This window comes from Branchiostoma lanceolatum, chromosome 19 (genome assembly GCF_035083965.1).
Source record: "Branchiostoma lanceolatum isolate klBraLanc5 chromosome 19, klBraLanc5.hap2, whole genome shotgun sequence".
NCBI classification, from domain to species: Eukaryota; Metazoa; Chordata; class Leptocardii; order Amphioxiformes; family Branchiostomatidae; genus Branchiostoma; species Branchiostoma lanceolatum.
Window position 1 is genome coordinate 4379552 of NC_089740.1, and position 19051 is coordinate 4398602.

The 19051-nt window shown below is 39.7% G+C and overlaps 1 long non-coding RNA gene across 1 annotated transcript; it reads left to right on the forward strand.

The window, feature by feature from the left end:
• The first annotated feature begins 10923 nt into the window (after positions 1 to 10923).
• Positions 10924 to 13156, forward strand: LOC136425684 (uncharacterized). Its single transcript, XR_010754104.1, has 3 exons — positions 10924 to 11231; positions 12326 to 12435; positions 12661 to 13156. It is a non-coding gene; the product is annotated as an uncharacterized lncRNA (long non-coding RNA).
• The last annotated feature ends 5895 nt before the right edge of the window (positions 13157 to 19051 follow it).

Consider the following 19051-nt stretch of genomic DNA (forward strand, 5'->3'; position numbering starts at 1 on the left):
AAGAAAACTTTCTTTAAAAAAAACGCAAACTTGCAAGGATCTCAAATCGTTGTATTTCGGCAGAGGTCTCAACCCACAATATTTTCACATCATCTAAGGTAAATTGTAAGCTTTCTTTGGACTTCTAGGGTACACGATGGTAAGTCGAAACAAAGGTCATATCTTCAATTTAGTAATTATCGCACTCGAGCCTTGTAAAGAATACATCCTTACATAAGGTGGCATACTTCAAGCTAATGACGTAAATTTGTGGGTGTGTAGTTTTAGACTTTTCAAACCACGTGTGTGTACACATGTGTTAGTCGGAAACGAGCTGGTTTTGTTTTACATTTTTATCAAAGGTCTTATCCCGAAACGCAACAAGAAAACTGTTTAAAAAACTCAAACTTGCAAGGATCTCAAACCGTTGCATTTCGGCAGTGGGCTCAACTACATGTACAATATTTTCCCTTGATCTAAAGTAAATTGTATAACCTCTTTTTTGACTTCTAGGGGATGATTCGAAACAAAGGTCATATCTTCAAGTTACGTATACCTTAAGCCTCTTATATGCAATTCTCCCACTCTCTGCTAGCAAAGGATACATCATTTCACAAGCGGCCATACTTCAAGCTAATGATGTAAATGGGTGGATATGTTCTGTAGTTTTAGACGTTTCAAACCGCGTGTGTGTGCACGTGTATTAGTCACAGATTGGTTTGTTTTACATTCTCAACTAACGTTTTGTCCCGAAAAGCATCAAGAAAACTGTTAAAAAAACTCAAACTTGCAAGAATCTCCAACCGTTGCATTTCGGCAGAGGTCTCAACCAACAATATTTTCACATCATCTAAGGTAAATTGTAACCTTTCTTTGGACTTCTAGGGTGGTAAGTCGAAACAAAGGTCATATCTTCAAGTTACGTATACCTTAAGTAAAGCCTCTTATAAGTAATTCTCCCACTCTCGGCTAGCAAAGAATACTTCCTTACACAAGCGGACCATACTTCAAGCTAATGACGTAAATTTGTGGGTATTTTCTGTAGTTTTAGACATTTCAAAACGCATGTCTGTGCACGTGTGTTAGTCGCAACCCGATTCATCCCGAAAGGCAACAAGAAAACTGTTTAAAAAACTCAAAATTGCAAGGATCTCAAACCTCTGCATTTTGACAGAGGTTTCAACCCAGACTAACAACATTACCACCTCACCCAAGATAGATTGTAACCTTTTTGGGACATCTAGGGTGGTAAGTTGAAACAAAGGTCATATCTTCAAGTTACGTATACCTAAAGTTAAGCCTCTTAGAAGTAATTCTCCCACTCTCGGCTAGCAAAGAATACTTCCTTACACAAGCGGGCCATACTTCAAGCTAATGACGTAAATTTGTGGGTATTTTCTGTAGTTTTAGACATTTCAAATCGCGTGTATGTGCACGTGTGTAGGTCGCAAACCGATAGGTTTGTTTTACATACTTGACAAACGTTTTATCCCGAAAAGCAACAAGAAAACTGTTTTCAAAACTTCAAACTTGCAAGGATTTCAAACAGTTCCATTTCGGAAGAGGTCTCGGCCCATACTTACAATATTTTCACATCATCAAGTAAAACGTAACCTTTTTTTACTTCTAGGGTGATAAGTCGAAACAAAGGTCATATCTTCAAGTTACGTATACCTTAAGCCTCTTATATGTAATTGTCCCACTCTCGGCTAGCAAAGAATACTTCCTTACACAATGTGGCATACGTTAAGCTAGTGATGTAAATGGGTGGGTATATTCTGTGGCTCTTGACTTTTTAAAACGCGTGTGTGTGCACGTGTGTTAGTCGCAAACCGATTCATCCCGAAATGCAACAAGAAAACTGTTTAAAAAACTCAAAATTGCACGGATCTCAAACCTCTGCATTTTGACAGAGGTTTCAACCCAGACTTACAACATTACCACCTCACCCAAGATAGATTGTAACCTTTTTGGGACATCTAGGGTGGTAAGTTGAAACAAAGGTCATATCTTCAAGTTACGTATACCTAAAGTTAAGCCTCTTAGAAGTAATTCTCCCACTCTCGGCTAGCAAAGAATACTTCCTTACACAAGCGGGCCATACTTCAAGCTAATGACGTAAATTTGTGGGTATTTTCTGTAGTTTTAGACATTTCAAATCGCGTGTATGTGCACGTGTGTAGGTCGCAAACCGATAGGTTTGTTTTACATACTTGACAAACGTTTTATCCCGAAAAGCAACAAGAAAACTGTTTTCAAAACTTCAAACTTGCAAGGATTTCAAACAGTTCCATTTCGGAAGAGGTCTCGGCCCATACTTACAATATTTTCACATCATCAAGTAAAACGTAACCTTTTTTTACTTCTAGGGTGATAAGTCGAAACAAAGGTCATATCTTCAAGTTACGTATACCTTAAGCCTCTTATATGTAATTGTCCCACTCTCGGCTAGCAAAGAATACTTCCTTACACAATGTGGCATACGTTAAGCTAGTGATGTAAATGGGTGGGTATGTTCTGTGGCTCTTGACTTTTTAAAACGCGTGTGTGTGCACGTGTGTTAGTCGCAGACCGATTCATCCCGAAATGCAACAAGAAAACTGTTTAAAAAACTCAAACTTGCAAGGATTTCAAACCGTTGTATTTTGGCAGAGGTCTCAATCCACAATATTTTCACATCATCTAGGTAAATTTTAACGTTTCTTTGGACTTCTAGGGTACACGATGGTAAGTCGAAACAAAGGTCATATCTTCAATTTAGTAATTATCGCACTCGAGCCTTGCAAAGAATACATCCTTACATAAGGTGGCATACTTCAAGCTAATGACGTAAATTTGTGGGTGTGTTCTGTAATTTTAGACGTTTCAATCCACGTGTATGTGCACGTGTGTTAGTCGGAAACGAGTTGGTTTTGTTTTGCATCTTTATCAAAGGTCTTATCCCGAAACGCAACAAGAAAACTGTTTAAAAAAGCTCAAACATGAAAGGATCTCAAACCTCTGCATTTCGGCAGTGGGCTCAACTACATGTACAGTATTTTCCCTTGACCTAAAGTAAATTGTATAGCCTCTTTTTGGACTTCTAGGGGATGATTCGAAACAAATGTCATATCTTCAAGTTACGTATTCCTTAAGCCTCTTATATGCAATTCTCCCACTCTCGGCTAGCAAAGAATACATCCTTACACAAGCGGGCCATACTTCGAGCTAATGACGTATATGGATGGGTGTGTTCTGTAGCTTTAGACGTTTCAAAACGTGTGTGTGCACGTGTGTAGGTCGCAAACCGATTGGTTTGTGTTTTACAGTCTCAACTAATGTTTTATCCCGAAAAGGAACAAGAAAACGGTTTTAAAAAACTCAAGCTTGCAAGGATCTTAAACCGTTGCTTGTCGACTGTCTCAAACCACACTTATAATATTTTCACATCACCTAAGGTAAAATGTAACATTTGTTTGGACTTCTAGGGTGGTAAGTCGAAACAAAGGTCATATCTTCAAGTTGCGTATACCTAAGTAATTCTCTCACTCTCGGCTAGCAAAGAATACTTCCTTACACAAGGTGGCATACTTCAAGATAATGACGTAAATTCGTGGGTGTGTGTAGTTTTAGACGTTTCAAAACGCGTGTGTGTGCACGTGTGTAGGTCGCAAACCGATTGCTATGTTTTACATTCATTACAAAGGTTTTAATCACAGAAGAAACAAGAAAACTGTTTGAAAACCTAAACTTGCCAGGATCTTAATCCGTTGCATTTCGACAGAGGTCTAAACCCACATTTACAATATTTTCCATTTACCTCAAGTAAAAGGTAACCTTTTTTGACTTCTAGGGTGGTAAGTCGAAACAAAGGTCATACCTTCTCCCACTCTCGGCTTGCAAAGAATACATCCTTACACAAGGTGGCATACTTCAAACTAATGACGTAAATTTGTGGGTGTGTTCTATAGTTTTAGACGTTTCAAAACGCGTGTGTGTGCACGTGTATTAGTCGGAAACGAGTTGGTTTTGTTTTACATTTCTAACAACAAAGGCTTTTACCGAAAAGAAACAAGAAAACTGTGTAAAAAAACTCAAACTTGCAAGGATTTCAAGCCGTTACATTTTGACAGAGGTCTCAACCCCCACTTACAATATTTTCCTTTACCTATGGTAAATTGTTACCTTTCTTTGGACTTCTGGGGTAGTAAGTCGAAACAAAGGTCATATCTTCAATTTAGTAATTATTGCACACGAGCCTTGCAAAGAATACATCCTTACATAAAGTGGCATACTTCAAGCTATTGACGTAAATGTGTGGGTGTGTAGTTTTAGACTTTTCAAACCACGTGTGTGTGCACGTGTGTTAGTCACAAACCAACTGCTTTGTTTTACATGCTTAACAAACGTTTATCCCGAAAGGCAACAAGAAAACCTTCTAAAACAAGTGCTTTTCAAAAAAGGTGGCGTTTTGTCTACGTTTATGAGTGTATCTGTATCTGTATCTGTATCTATATAGCCGGTATAACCGCCATCAGGCGTAACACACCAGCTTCGCAGGCACGCGGCGCGGCAGCAGCTGGTCATATTACACCGAACGGTCTGTTACACCTAGTCTTTGCATATCTGACTGCAACCGTTCTTTAAAGCTACTTAGTGATGAAGCTCCTACAGTACTTGATGACAACGAGTTCCATTCTACTATGGTTCTCGGGAAATACGAATTTTTGAACACGTCAATCCTTGGCTGATAACTCTGGTACTTAAAAGCATGACTATTTCTGGTCCTCTTCTGAGCTGGCATTAGATACTTATCAGTCGGTACGTCCACAAGTTTATTAGTCATCTTGTACATCATGCAAAGTCTGGACATTGTTCTCCTGTCCTCAAGTGACATCCATTGCAGGTCTGCTTTCATTTTTGTTACACTGGCGCCCCTTTCATAGTTGTTCGTGCAGAATCTGGCAGCTTGGTTCTGCACCCTCTCGAGTTTATCTATATCCTTCTTTGTGTATGGATCCCAAACTGTTGCAGCATATTCAAGGTTTGGTCTTACTAGAGACGTGTATGCAAGTGATTTTACCTTTGCTGGGCATGCCCACAAATTACGTTTGATCACTCCCAATGTCTGTTACTTTGTTGATATGGGTGTTCCACTTTAGCCCCGTTGTTAATGTAACGCCTAGGTACGGGTGGCTCTTTGCTGTTGCTAGAGCCTGTCCACAGAACTGGTAGGTGGTTACAATTGGGTTTCGTTTGTTTGTTATATGCATGATGTAACATTTTTCCGGATTAAACTGCATTAGCCATCTGCTTTGCCATTCTTCGAGTTTGTTCAAATCTTCTTGCAAAAGCTGTGAATCACTCTGTGTGGACAACTCTATATATAACAGGCAGTCATCGGCAAATAACCTAACATTTGAATCAAGCTGGTCTGGTAAGTCATTTATGTACAGGAGGAAGAGTAACGGTCCCAGAACAGTTCCCTGTGGTACGCCTGACGCAACTCTAACTGGAGCTGAGGCCTTGCCTTCTACCACTACCGTCTGTTCCCTATTGGTCAAGAAAGCCTTCAACCAATTTAGTGTGGTGCCTTGAATTCCGTAGTGCTCTAGTTTAGTGATGAGTCTGCTATGTGGGACTTTATCGAAAGCTTTAGTAAAATCAAGAATTGCTAGATCTACCTGTTTTTTACTGTTCAGTGCGCCAGCTATGTCATGAGCTGTCAATATAAGCTGTGTTTCTGTGGATCGCTTTGCTCTGAATCCATGTTGGTAGTCAGTCAATATGTTGAAACTTTCTAAGTGTTTCATGACATGACTATGGATAATGTGTTCAAGTAGTTTGCAGGATATACAGGTCAGTGATACAGGTCGGTAGTTGCCGGGGACAGCTCTATCTCCCTTTTTAAAAAGTTGCCGGGGACAGCTCTATCTCCCTTTTTAAAAATTTGCATTTGAATTGTCTTTTCCCTTTTCTTGAAGTAAAATCTGCGAAAAAAAGTCACTCAAGGGCTGTTGAGTCTATACGAAAAATTGTCATTTTGGGAAAGGAGTACTGTTTTAATAGAGAAAGGCAGATTGGGGAAAGCAATTTTGAAGTTACGGCACTTAACTTAAGTGCTTTTGAAAAAGCTGGTCTTGGCCTACAAATTGTATTTATTTCTAAAATGTACAATAGGCTCATTATAAAAGCTATCAATGTAATTATGTACGTAGCACGCAATAAAACATACAATTTAAAAAAGCACCATTGAATCATCAGCACTAAGGTAATTAAGTGAAATAGAAGTTAATAACAGCTAAGGTTCCATCTAAAATGACTACCAAATGCCAAACAAGTGTTCAAACCAAATAACAGATACCTCATCCCTATCATTCTGGTTTCCGCATTTACAACATTTCTTCCTTATTTTCCTGGATAATTTTGCTAAAATTCATGAAAATTCCCATATTTTTGTGCCGAGCGGCGTCACTTTCAACGTCCGTGTTGTCTGAATGAAGTCGATACTGAACAATGGAGCATTTGCAACTGTAACAAAGGATCGCTGTTTTGCAAACAACATCAAGAGCCTCTGTTTACATCGGGAATAGAAGTTTAGTGGCGAGTGTTTTGCAAGAATCATCTTACCGCGCATAGGAGCCGCTGCACGGTATTTTCCATTACAATGAACAGAAAAATTCGAATGCCGGGTTTGGAATCTATGAAGTCCTGTTCATAAGACAAAGGCCTTGTATATATTAAATGAATATTCAAAAATAACAATAGTAGAATTTGTATTTATTAATAAAGAAAATAAAAATATGATATTCATAAATATGATATTGATAGATTAATATAATATTAATATATATTTTTGATATTTGATATCTAAAAAGAAAAAAATCCATGCACGGACTCGATCCCGGATCGTCCGGATCCGAAGTACTACGACGTTACCAGTTGAGCTAAGTTGTAGTGTGTACTATGCGCCATTGTGCATAATGCTTTAACCTCACTACATGGTATCATTTATGTCGATTTTCGGTCGTTTTCTTGACGAAATCATTTTTTTTCCTCTGCAATCTTGTGGTATAGATGTAATATGGTCATTTTTCAGGATATCAAAGTCCGAAACCACAATGCAATGATATTTCCGAACAGTTGTAGCAGTTACATGCGGTCGCCCTCCAATGTGTCATGCAAATCAAGCCTGCCTGGTTTTCTTGCTCCCTTGCCATATAAGGCAACGGCTGTACAACAATTTTGGAACGTCTTGCCATATAAGGTCTTCCGGTGTGCGACACAGTGTTGAACCAAGTACCATCGAAGCATCCTGCGAAGGCGACAAAACGCAAAAACTCAAACTTACAAGGATCTCAAATCGCTGTATTTCGGCAGAGGTCTCAACCCACAATATTTTCACATCATCTAAGGTAAATTGTAACCTTTCTTTGGACTTCTAGGGTGCACGGTGGTAAGTCGAAACAAAGGTCATATCTTCAATTTAGTAATTATCGCACTCGAGCCTTGCAAAGAATACATCCTTACATAAGGTGGCATACTTCAAGCTAATGACGTAAATTTGTGGGTGTGATCTGTAGTTTTAGACGTTTCAAACCACGTGTATGTACACATGTGTTAGTCGGAGACGAGTTGGTTTTGTTTTACATTTTTATCAAAGGTCTTATCCCGAAACGCAACAAGAAAACTGTTTAAAAAACTCAAACTTGCAAGGATTTCAAACCGTTGCATTTCGGCAGTGGTCTCAACCCACATTTACAATAATTTTCCATTTACCTCAAGTACAAAGGTAACCTTTTTTGACTTCTAGGGTGGTAAGTCGAAACAAAGGTCATACCGTCTCCCACTCTCAGCTTGCAAAGAATACATCCTTACACAAGTTGGCATACTTCAAGATAATGACGTAAATTTGTGGGTGTGTTCCGTAGTTTTAGACGTTTCAAAACGCGTGTGTGTACACGCGTGTTAGTCGTAAACGAGTTGGTTTTGTTTTACATTTTTATCAATGGTCTTATCCCGAAACGCAACAAGAAAAAACTGTTTAAAAACCTCAAACTTGCAAGGATCACAAGCCGTTGCATTTCAACAGTGGTCTAAACCCACATTTACAATAATTTCCCTTTACCTTAGGTAGATAGTAACCTTTTTGGACTTCTAGGGTGGTAAGTCGAAACAAAGGTCATATCTTCAAGTAATTCTTTAAGTAATTCTCCCACTCTCGGCTTGCAAAGAATACTTCCTTACATAAGGGGCCATACTTTAAGCTAATGACGTTAATTTGGTGGTATGTCCTGTAGTTTTAGACGTTTCAAACCGCGTGTGTGTGCACGTGTGTAGGTCGCAAACCGATTGGTTTGTTTTACATTCATAACAAAGGTTTTATCACTGAAGAAACAAGAAAACTGTTTAAAAACCTGAACTTGCCAGGATCTTAATCCGTTGCATTTCGACAGCGTTCTGAACCCACATTTACAATATTTTCCTCTTTACCTCAAGTAAAAGGTAACCTTTTTTTTACTTCTAGGGTGGTAAGTCGAAACAAAGGTCATATCTTCAAGTTACGTATGCCTTAAACCTCTTATAAGTAATTCTCCCACTCTCGGCTAGCAAAGAATACTTCCTTACACAAGGTGGCATACTTCAAGATAATGACGTAAATTTGTGGGTGTGTAGTTTTAGACGTTTCAAAACGCGTGTATGTCCACGTGTGTTAGGCGGAGACGAATTGGTTTCGTTTTACATTTTTATCAAAGGTCTTATCCCGAAACGTAACAAGAAAACTGTTTAAAAAAGCTCAAACTTGCAAGGGTTTCAAACCGTTGCATTTCGGCAGTGGTCTCAACCCACATTACAATATTTTCCCTTGACCTGAAGTAAATTGTATAACCTCTTTTGGACTTCTAGGGGATGATTCGAAACAAAGGTCATATCTTCAAGTTACGTATACCTTAAGCCTCTTAAGAATACATTCTTACACAAGGTGGCATACGTCAAGCTAATGATGTAGTATTGGGTGGGTATGTTCTGTGGTTTTAGATGTTTCAAAACGTGTGTGTGCACGTGTGTTAGAGAAAGAACGAGATAAAAGAACAACAGCTTACGTCACATTTGCAACATAACCGTGATGTGTCCTTCTCTTTGATTGGGTAGGACAGCTTGTGTAATATCGATCATTGTAATATGGAATCTGATTGGTCTTTGTGAAAGAAACTTAAGTTGTATAATTATGAGCTTAAAGAAAATTATGTTGCAAGAGCTTAAGGAAAATAAAGTTGCGTAAGCTTAAGAAAACAATTTTGCGTAAGCTTAACGATTATAAATTTCATAAGCTTAAAGAAAATAAAGTTTCGTAAGCGTAAAGAAAATAAAGTTGCATAAGCTAAAGGCTTTATATACGAGATGACCAACTCCATTTCTTTACTCTCCAGTTGTTCACCTGACAGCAGCTACCTCGTGAGTTTTCGTCTCAACAGACAATCAAACAAGGTGCGTATTTTTTAACTTCTATATCTTTGTTTTTTCCTTTTCATGACTTAATTTTCATCTAGTTATCCGTTTCTCCCGCTTTATCTTCCTACCCTGTCAAAACGCCAGAAACAAAAGACTCCAGTCGGCACAGTTGAAGGGGGGAGGGTTTGTTTTGTGGGAACTGAGATGTTAACCGTGTAGAAAGAACTTCTGTGTTCTCGGTTTCGACAGTGCTGGCGTCGAGAAAAACGTCTATGAACTCGCTAGCCAGGTCACCAGTCTCTACAGGTCGGCTTAGGGGTGTTTTACCGGGTCCTGTCTGCTACTTTGGTCCGCTTCTGTCAGCCTTTCTTTTTTGCTGGCATATCGAGTTACGAATTAATCAACTCCGTAAACCTAACCCTTGAGCGGGCTAATCTGGGAAGGCGGGCGGGCGGGACCACTCCCTGTGCCGTAGCGATACCGGGCAGCTCCCGATGTTATAATTACCAGGCTATGACATCGCCTGAAATCATCAGTTTACACTAATTTTATCCCCAACCATTCTTACTCGACCACAGGGCCATCTTTTGTTTTTACCTTTTTGAAAAAAATGGCTTCCAACGATAATCCTGAACACAGCACTTGATAGAAGGAAAAAAATCGACGCAAATGAGCAATTCATGATGTGTAACAGTTTTTTTCTATCATATCTACAGACGTATGAAAATGAAGTGCTCCCTGTTCGCGATTCTCGTCCTGACTGTGGTCGTCACAACATTCATCTACTCATCGGAAGCCTTGCCCTTGTATGGTCAAGAGAAAGACGAGATCACCAAGGAAAACCCTCAGGAAAAAACAGGTAAGCTACGTTTTTAAGAATATTCTAGGTGGTAGCAGGTGCTTTTGCAAATTCTGAATGTAAAGAACTGAAGTGAGTTAAAAATTGTGGAGCAAAAGTCTTTGTCAATTATACCAGTTTCCTAAACCAGAAATCAAGCGTTTTCTAGTAAATCGCCAACCTTGCATTACATGTATTCTGAAGTTACAAGCAAGACAGAAATTGTATTGCCTACGATGAATATCTACAAAACTATCATGTTTTATTTTATGAGAGAATACTTGCCTCTACTCCGATACTGTACAAACAATTTTGAGTCTTGTATATTTTGCTCTGACGCTGTTAACAAATAGATACAACATAGCAAAGAATCACACCCTGCACTGTAACGTTAACGTTACCTCTAAAGTTACTTGTAGACTGTCAGACTGTCTTCTTAGCTTAAATGTACGACCACGTAAAACCACCCCCCGCGCGTATTAATCTGGGCGGGCGGGCATCAATCCCAGTGCCGTAGAGATACCGGGGAGATCCCGATGGTATAGTTACCAGGATAGGTAATCTTCTGAGAGGTTGTAAATATCTAAAGGGGCGAGTACGCCGCTCCCGGCCGCGGGATTCGCACTCACGCCGATGCCAATCCGCACGGCTTGAGAATTCAACACGCTAACCACTAGGCTAAAAGGTCCGAACCAGTTAGACTGGTCAGTTAGTGGAGGTTGATCCCCAATGTTACAAGGTGAACCTTCAATATCTTATCTGTAAAACGTGCTTTTCTAACGTTGTTATGTTCCTATAGGGACGGAGCTGCTCAACCGCAACCTGGTCGAGGCCGGCCCGCTCTTCAGGTTCCCACTGGTCCCAGGCATCAGATTCCCACTGGTCCCAGGCTTCAAATTCCCACTGGTCCCAGGCTTCAACTTCCCGCCGCCCCCAGGCATCAACCTCCCGCCGCTCGTCGACGTAGATCCCGTAGATACAGGTAAGGTTACACCTTATCATTATTTGGAATAGATTCCTCATCTTGACAGGGATATAGTGGAAGCAATCCGGTTTTGTATATTGTTCATTGTGTTTCTTTCCTGTAGTGTTTTCTACTCGAGAAAAGATAGCACCTATCAACTTAACATGGCCAACATATAAGTTAGCATATTGACAATTAGGACTTACCAAAATTGCTGTTTTCGGTTGTTTTCGGTTGTCTTCGGTTGTTTTCGGTTGTCTTCAGTTGTTTTCGGTTGTTTTCGATTGTTTTCGGTATTTAGTGAGACCGCCAAAATTGTCGGCTGTCTCCGTCAGCCTTGTTCACGGAATAGACCCAATTTCTGTTTACCGTAAGTGTTAGTCTTGTAAAGTTTAGTCCTGATTTATAATGTCATTTACCAGCACAAATGGACTTTCATGCTAGTTAGAGAGCACTCGTTGTTCTGGAGTTTAGTACCGTGGGAAACCTGACTTGGGATCGGGCCGTTAGCCAGTTCCTTCGGCGGCCCGAGGCAGTAAGCCCGCCGATATAAATTAGCGCTACGAGAGACCGGTTGAAGGGCCGGTCAACTCCCCCAGGCGAGGACTCCCCCGGAGCGCTTATTTAGATCGGGCGGGCTGACTGCCTCGGGCCGCCGAAGGAACTGGCTAACGGCCCGATCCCAAGTCAGGTTTCCCAGGGTAGACTTTTAGGTACTGTTTATACACGCGTAGTTCCTATTGTCGAAAAGACACACCTACCCTGAAATGTCAACAAAAGACATGCAGCTTTCTGTACAATCTGTACAAATGTGTCCTTAAAAATGTAGAGTTTTTTCGTTTGTCATCTGAACATCTTTTCCTTGCGAGCGATTCTGTCCGCAGCATGCAATGCTTGGTCTGCAATGTTCTTGGACAGTTGTATGGTTGTGTTTTCAATTGAAAGATGTCCCTGTAGCTCAATCGGTAGCTAGTTTTTCGGAAGAGACGTAAAATTGGTGCATCGAGCACGTTTCAGTACAGCCTCATTACTCAGATGGGTACCTACTGGCTGTAGTAATACAACACGGTAAGACATGTTTGTCTTACGTTGTTTTCCTTATGTTCCAATAGTCCCAGGCCAGCCGGGGGCCGGCGCGGGCATTGTGATATCCATTGATGATTGTCTGCAGGGCAATTGCGAGACCCCCATCCAACAAGACAGGTCTCTATTAGTATAGAAGGTAGGGTTACATTCCTTTATTAAAGATCAACTTAGTATTATCATTTTGCCAGCTCAGAGTATATAGTGAGGGGGAGGGGGGCATGTTCTTATGTAACGCTATTCACATGGCGAGTTTCCCTTATTCTTGTCACTAGATGGGAGCATCACACATAAAAGTAATTTCAAGTGCTCAATTGTGTAAATAACATGGATGATATATCAGTTAACAAACATTCTTTTACAGGTCGCCAGGTGAACTAAAATGCGGATGTGACGTCATCGGCGTGACCTACCGGAAATAGTCTAATGACGTCTCAACATTAGGAACTGTTTTACCTACTATGTTTAACTGTCACTAAACCACGTTTGTGGTTTCAATGAGCATTGTATTTTTTATACTTATCGTTTGGAATGTGATGTGTATATTCGTCATTTGTTCATTTGTAATTGTAATATTTTGTAATAATAATGATAATAATGTAAAATTTGTAATATTGTAAGCAAATTTCCATTCATCATGCTCATGTACGTTTGCACTGGTGATGATAATTAACAGTATAAATCAGCGTGACCTACCGGAAGTTGTAACCCACCGGAAGTTGTGACCTACCGGAAGTTGTCTTATGACGTCACCTGTCGTAACTTTAGAGCTGTAATTATGAAAACAATATCCACTTCATCGAGTTGATGTGAATCATATTTGTTCAGCATATATTGAATAAAGCCATTTGAAACAACAATCTTGTTTGGGCATTTGTCATTTATAAATTCACTTTTATTAAGTCCATTTATTTAGCTAAAATACAAGATTTGTAAGCAGCTAATCTTCATGGACATAGAACATACAAACATAAGACATATAAACTACATAAAAGTCATTACAGCTAGTATTTCTATTCTACATCAAATCATATCTATTTAATAATCAGATTTATATACATGAGAAGTCTTTGCCGAAACTTAGACTTACTAGAAGATTGAACGCTATAATAGCCAAACTGTTCCTTATAGATATGGACCTGTATAAAAACGGAACCGTGGGAAAGAACTTTGCAACAGAAGTCAGAACTGAGTCAGCTGGCAGATGTGACCTATGACCCATTCTCATATAGGACTGTTTAGCCATAGCCCATGGTGTAGGGCTGATGTGAATTATGGTGTTACCATGGTCACCACTGTACCAGGTATACACACACACACACACACACACACACACACACACACACACACACACACACATACACACACACACACACACACACACATACACACACACACACACACACACACACACACACACACACACACACACATACACACTGCATATGTATGTATATATATATATATATATAGAGAGAGAGAGAGAGAGAGAGAGAGAGAGAGAGAGAGAGGGAGATGTAGATATAGATAGATAGATAGATAGATAGATAGATAGATAGATAGATAGATAGATAGATAGATATAGATATAGATATAGATATAGATATAGATATAGATATAGATATAGATACATGTATATAATGTACATGGAATTTTTTTCCATGGCACTATAGCTAGTTCTTTGGTTTCAATAGAGTCTGTATGTGTAACTGTGCCGATGTGTATTAAACAGGAGAAAACTGGTACACGATAGCGTAGTACAAGTTAGGAAGGAGAGGGTCACAGGGTCGCTGTATGGTTCTAAGCTGTGTAAACAGTGCCAAGATAAGTGTTCAAAATGGATCACAGTACAGTAGAGTCAATTCCATGTCACCGAGAGGGTTTTCAGATGATATTGCTAATAAGTTTGAACAATTTTAGAGAAAAGACTATTTCAGTCAAAATAATTCCAGACTGTTCAAACAATTAGAAACGAAAGTTTGAACATGTTTGAACTCATCTATATATTTTGGAAATATTATGAAAGTATTTGCACAAATATCTCTTTATTTAGAACAATTTTCAAACATCTGTGTGATTGTTTCACTGTTGGAACATGTTCCAACATTTTGCATCATTCTCAAAATGGTAGATTTGGGTTATTGCCCCCATAAAAGTAGGTGCTAATCACGCTATATTGTCTGCCTCTGTATATTTTTAGATTTCACGTCTGGACACTGGCAACTCTTTTGTCTTTAGGTGTCTATGCATGGCACCCAGGGATACTAGTAATCCCCTTTACTTTGAAGGGAATGTGTGAATTGCCCTGTTCCCAGCCCACTGACCCAGTTATACCATTTTTGTAGAATGTTGGAACATGTTCAAACAAATGATCAATCTATGTTGCAACAGTTTAGAAACTAATACAAATAATGTGTTCAATGTTGGAAATTTGTTTAACCTTTTGGAACACAGCAGAAAATATCTAGAACATCAAATAAATGTTGGAAATTGTTCTTAACAGTTACTTATCTCACATAGATTGTTACAAAAGTTTGGTAAATGTTAGAACAAAAGGCAACAAACACCCTCTTGGTGATGTGGAATTGACTCTACACATGTCCAGTTATGTATCCATGCCCCCTGGCATGTTGGTATATAGTTAATTTATTCATAAATTCAGATTTACCACATTTGTGGTGGTGTTTGGCATAACAGGTGACTATCACTTTTTCAAGATGTCAACCCAGACTGTAAGGTTTGATCCACTCACACCAGGAAGGACCCTACTCTTTTCGATAAGTGTAATGGGTTCTTTAACATGGCTCTCCCAAACACAGGACCTCCATTTAACGTTCTATACATGGGACTGCCCTAGCCGAAGCTAGGTACTCATTTACACCTGAGTGAAGTGAAGAAAATCGTGTAAATTCCTTTCACACGTCAAAGGGACAAATCAGGGGACCGAGGATTTGAACCCAGGACCTCTGGGTGCTAGGTCAAACACCCTGCCCCTCAGTCACGGAGACCCCAATGCACAAATAGTTATTTTCTAATTTTGATAGTATTCGCCTAAAGAATCGTAAAATCAAAAGAACAGACCCAAACCGTTAGGTAAATAAAGGTTTTTATATTTCACCCACACTCATGTTGATTAATCTTTACAATTCTACTAAATCAACAAAAGAAAGTAAAAAAAAACGATGCATCCGAATCAGATAATAGCTTTCTTTTAGCCAGAAATCGGCTGCTAAATCTGCTGCTCGATCACGAGTGCGTGTGCATATGTGTGTGCATGTATTTGCGTTTATCAGTGTGACTGAACATGCGCACACGCGTGTAAGTTAGTCAGCATGTGTGTTTGCTTGTGTGTCGATTTTCCCAACATTTTCACCAACCTCTTAGTGCTTTGGTTTCAATAGAGTCTGTATGTGTAACTGTGCCGATGTGTATTAAACAGGAGAAAACTGGTACACGATATGTGTGTGCATGTATTTGCGTTTATCAGTGTGACTGAACATGCGCACACGCGTGTAAGTTAGTCAGTATGTGTGTTTGCTTGTGTGTCGATTTTCCCAACATTTTCACCAACCTCTTCGTCAAACCGCCGACTAAATTAAGACAAGTAACACAAGCATATTTCAGACGATTGATAGATTTATTTTCCACATTTCAAACAAAAAAAGATTGGGACAACACCTATCAAACTTTACAATGTATAATGAGATGTACACGAATCATCACAATCAAAACCACTTTGAGTATCCTGTAGTGCTGAGGATAGTCAGTAGGTGGTGCTGTTGCAAGCGTAACCAGACTCAAACAGCATACATCAAGGAAAGATTTATAGGTGAAAACATAAGAATGATGAATGACATACGATTCTATACAAAACAAAAGAAAATACCTGGTGTACTCTTGTTTTTGGATTTTGCAAAAAGCATACGATACAATAAATGGAGAATTTATGTACAATGTACAAAACTCTTGAAAAGTTCATCTTTGGTCCAAAATTCATCCAATGGATACATGTTCTTTACAATGACCCCATAGCAGTAAATTGAATAATGGATGGATCTCTGAACCCTTTCCATTGGAAAAAGGAATAAGACAGGGCTGTCCTCTTTCATGTTTACTTTTCATACTAGTCACTGAAATCTTAACAACTAGATTAAGGAAATGTCATAATAGCGTTCAGGACATTAAAGTCCCACACACAGAGGGCACAGATGAGATTAAGATAACACAAGTGGCTGATGATACAACATTATTTCTTGCAAATGAAGTAGAAATTGCTGTAAAACTTATCACTAATTTTGGGGAAATAGCTGGGACAAAGTTCAACCAAAGCAAAGCAAAACCAAAGGTATGTGGATAGGAGCATGGGAAAACAAGGAAAAGTGTATATCAGATTTAGAATGGACCAAAGGGCCTGTTTAGACAATTGGTATCTATTTTGGATATGACCCAGATGTTGAGGTCACGGGTCGGAGTTTTTTTACGATTTCGTATGTAGGCCGACACCCCCAGCCCGAGGGGCTACAATTCCGTCAAGAAAAGTAGGACGGAAAATGTAATCATATCGGCGAAAAGCGGTTTCTGGCTGCTTTCCGATGTATTTATCGGTATCGTCTGTTGTCTCTTTATTTTGGGTAGAAACCATAGAAAAATGTAAATTTTGGACCCAAAAAGTATCATTTTTTAACGCTTTTTTGATCGAACCTGCTTGGAAAAAACGAGTTTTCCTGGGGTTACGGCATACATGCTGAGAAAGCTTAGTAAATGATGGCTCTGAAAAATGAAAAAAATGAAAAAGTCATATGATAACTTTTTCGTGATCTCCGATGACGCAAATTCGGGGAAAATGCATTGAAAACGCTGCTATTTGGGTCATCAGGTGAGGAAACCGCATCATCGTTGCCGCGGACTAATACAAAAAAGGCTTCGATGGCGGACCAATTGCACCGCGTCCAAATATACTACAACTCACGGGCTTTTCAGAAGATTCAAAATATTTATGCACAGCTAAAACCATCACCAAGCAATCTCGGGCAGAAATCAGGGTGACGACCACGCACTTCCGGCAGATTACCGGGTCATGACCCAACCCAGGTCACAATTGAACTCCGACCCGGAACCTTAATGAAATGTTCAACTGGGAAAAGAAGTCCCTTGTGCCATCCACGCACACCTGTCCCTGGTACTGAACACCATCCACAGACAAACACGTCTGTTCTTGGTGCTGAACTCCATTAACACGCCTGTCCCTGATGCTAAACACCGTACTACTCACACACGGGTGAACATGCCTGTCCTTGGTGGTGTACACCACCTACACACGGGTAAACACACCTGTTCCTGACCACCATCCACACACAGGTAAACATACCTGTCCATTGTGCTGAACACCATCCACACACAGGGTAACATACTTGTCCTTGAACACCATCCACACTCAAACACAACTGGCCTTGGTGTTGAACACCATTATTACACAGATGAACCTGTCTTTGGTGCTAAACACCATCCACACTCAGATGCCGTCCTTGGTTCTAAACACCATCCACACATGTAAACCTATCTGACCCCTATCTCATTCTGTATGCCTACATCAATGTATTTCTTTGTATTCGTTTGAAGTACGGTATTCGAAAGAAGTACACCAATATTACTAGTCAACAAAGCCCGAAACAGCAGAATGCATGCGCCAGATATTTGTCTACTGCTGAGACTAAAGCACAAGAACGACCACACAAAGCACAAACAATCATCCGGCTGCTTCTAAACGACGGAAAGAGACCTTTAGAAGTTGTAGGTGTCCTTGAAGGCGAAGTTCAAGGCTTGGTGGGGAAGTAGCGGATGACGTTGGCCAGAGACTCCACGCCCTGCTCCTTGCTCACACGGCTGAAGCAGTCTACGATCCCCTTGTACTGCTTGTCCTTAGGAATATCCTTAGACACAGCCTGCACCTGAACATTGCAAAAAGATAACTTAAAGTTAGAGCGTGAGAAAGAAAACTTTGAGACAATGTTGACAATCAACATCTCTATATTTACGAAGACTATATTATAAATACACTATTGTTATATACGTAAGTAAACGTTAACATTCTAAAACAAACAACTTTGAATTAGTAGGACAAACATTTGTTTTTGGGATGTACATAGAATGCGCACATATGTAGTCTAGAACTCTTATAAAAATAACAATTTATATTTCTGTACTGTCTATTCTTTATAAGAAAGTGAAGCCTTATTCTAGAACATGTAACACAGCAGGGTAAGAATTTGGTTTCAAGAGGTAGAAAAAATGCATACATACATGCATAGTCTATAACTCATACAATTAAACGTAACAATATTACTATTACTACGAGTCCTAATCTATACGTACGTAAGTTCTAGAACATGCAACTTCGCTGGGCAAGAATTTGCTTTCAATACGTAAACGTGTGATACAATTTACACATCCATGATCATCCATTTGTCTAGAACACTTAGAGCTTACTTCTTAGATCAAAGTCGAAAGCCAAAGCCCAAAATGGAAGTGTTCTTGCCTGAAGCAGAAGCTTAGCTCGCTCGATGGGAGCCACGACAGTCTTGGAGACTCCGGCAGAGATCCCTCCAGCCAGGAAGTCTTTGATAAATATGTTTGTGACGTCAGAAATTGACTTTGAGAATACGCGATTTGATTGGCTGATGCTCCGGGATGCCGCAATCTGATTTGCTGGTGCAAATATAACATTCAGGGCATTCTGCCCCCTCGTCGGAACCGTC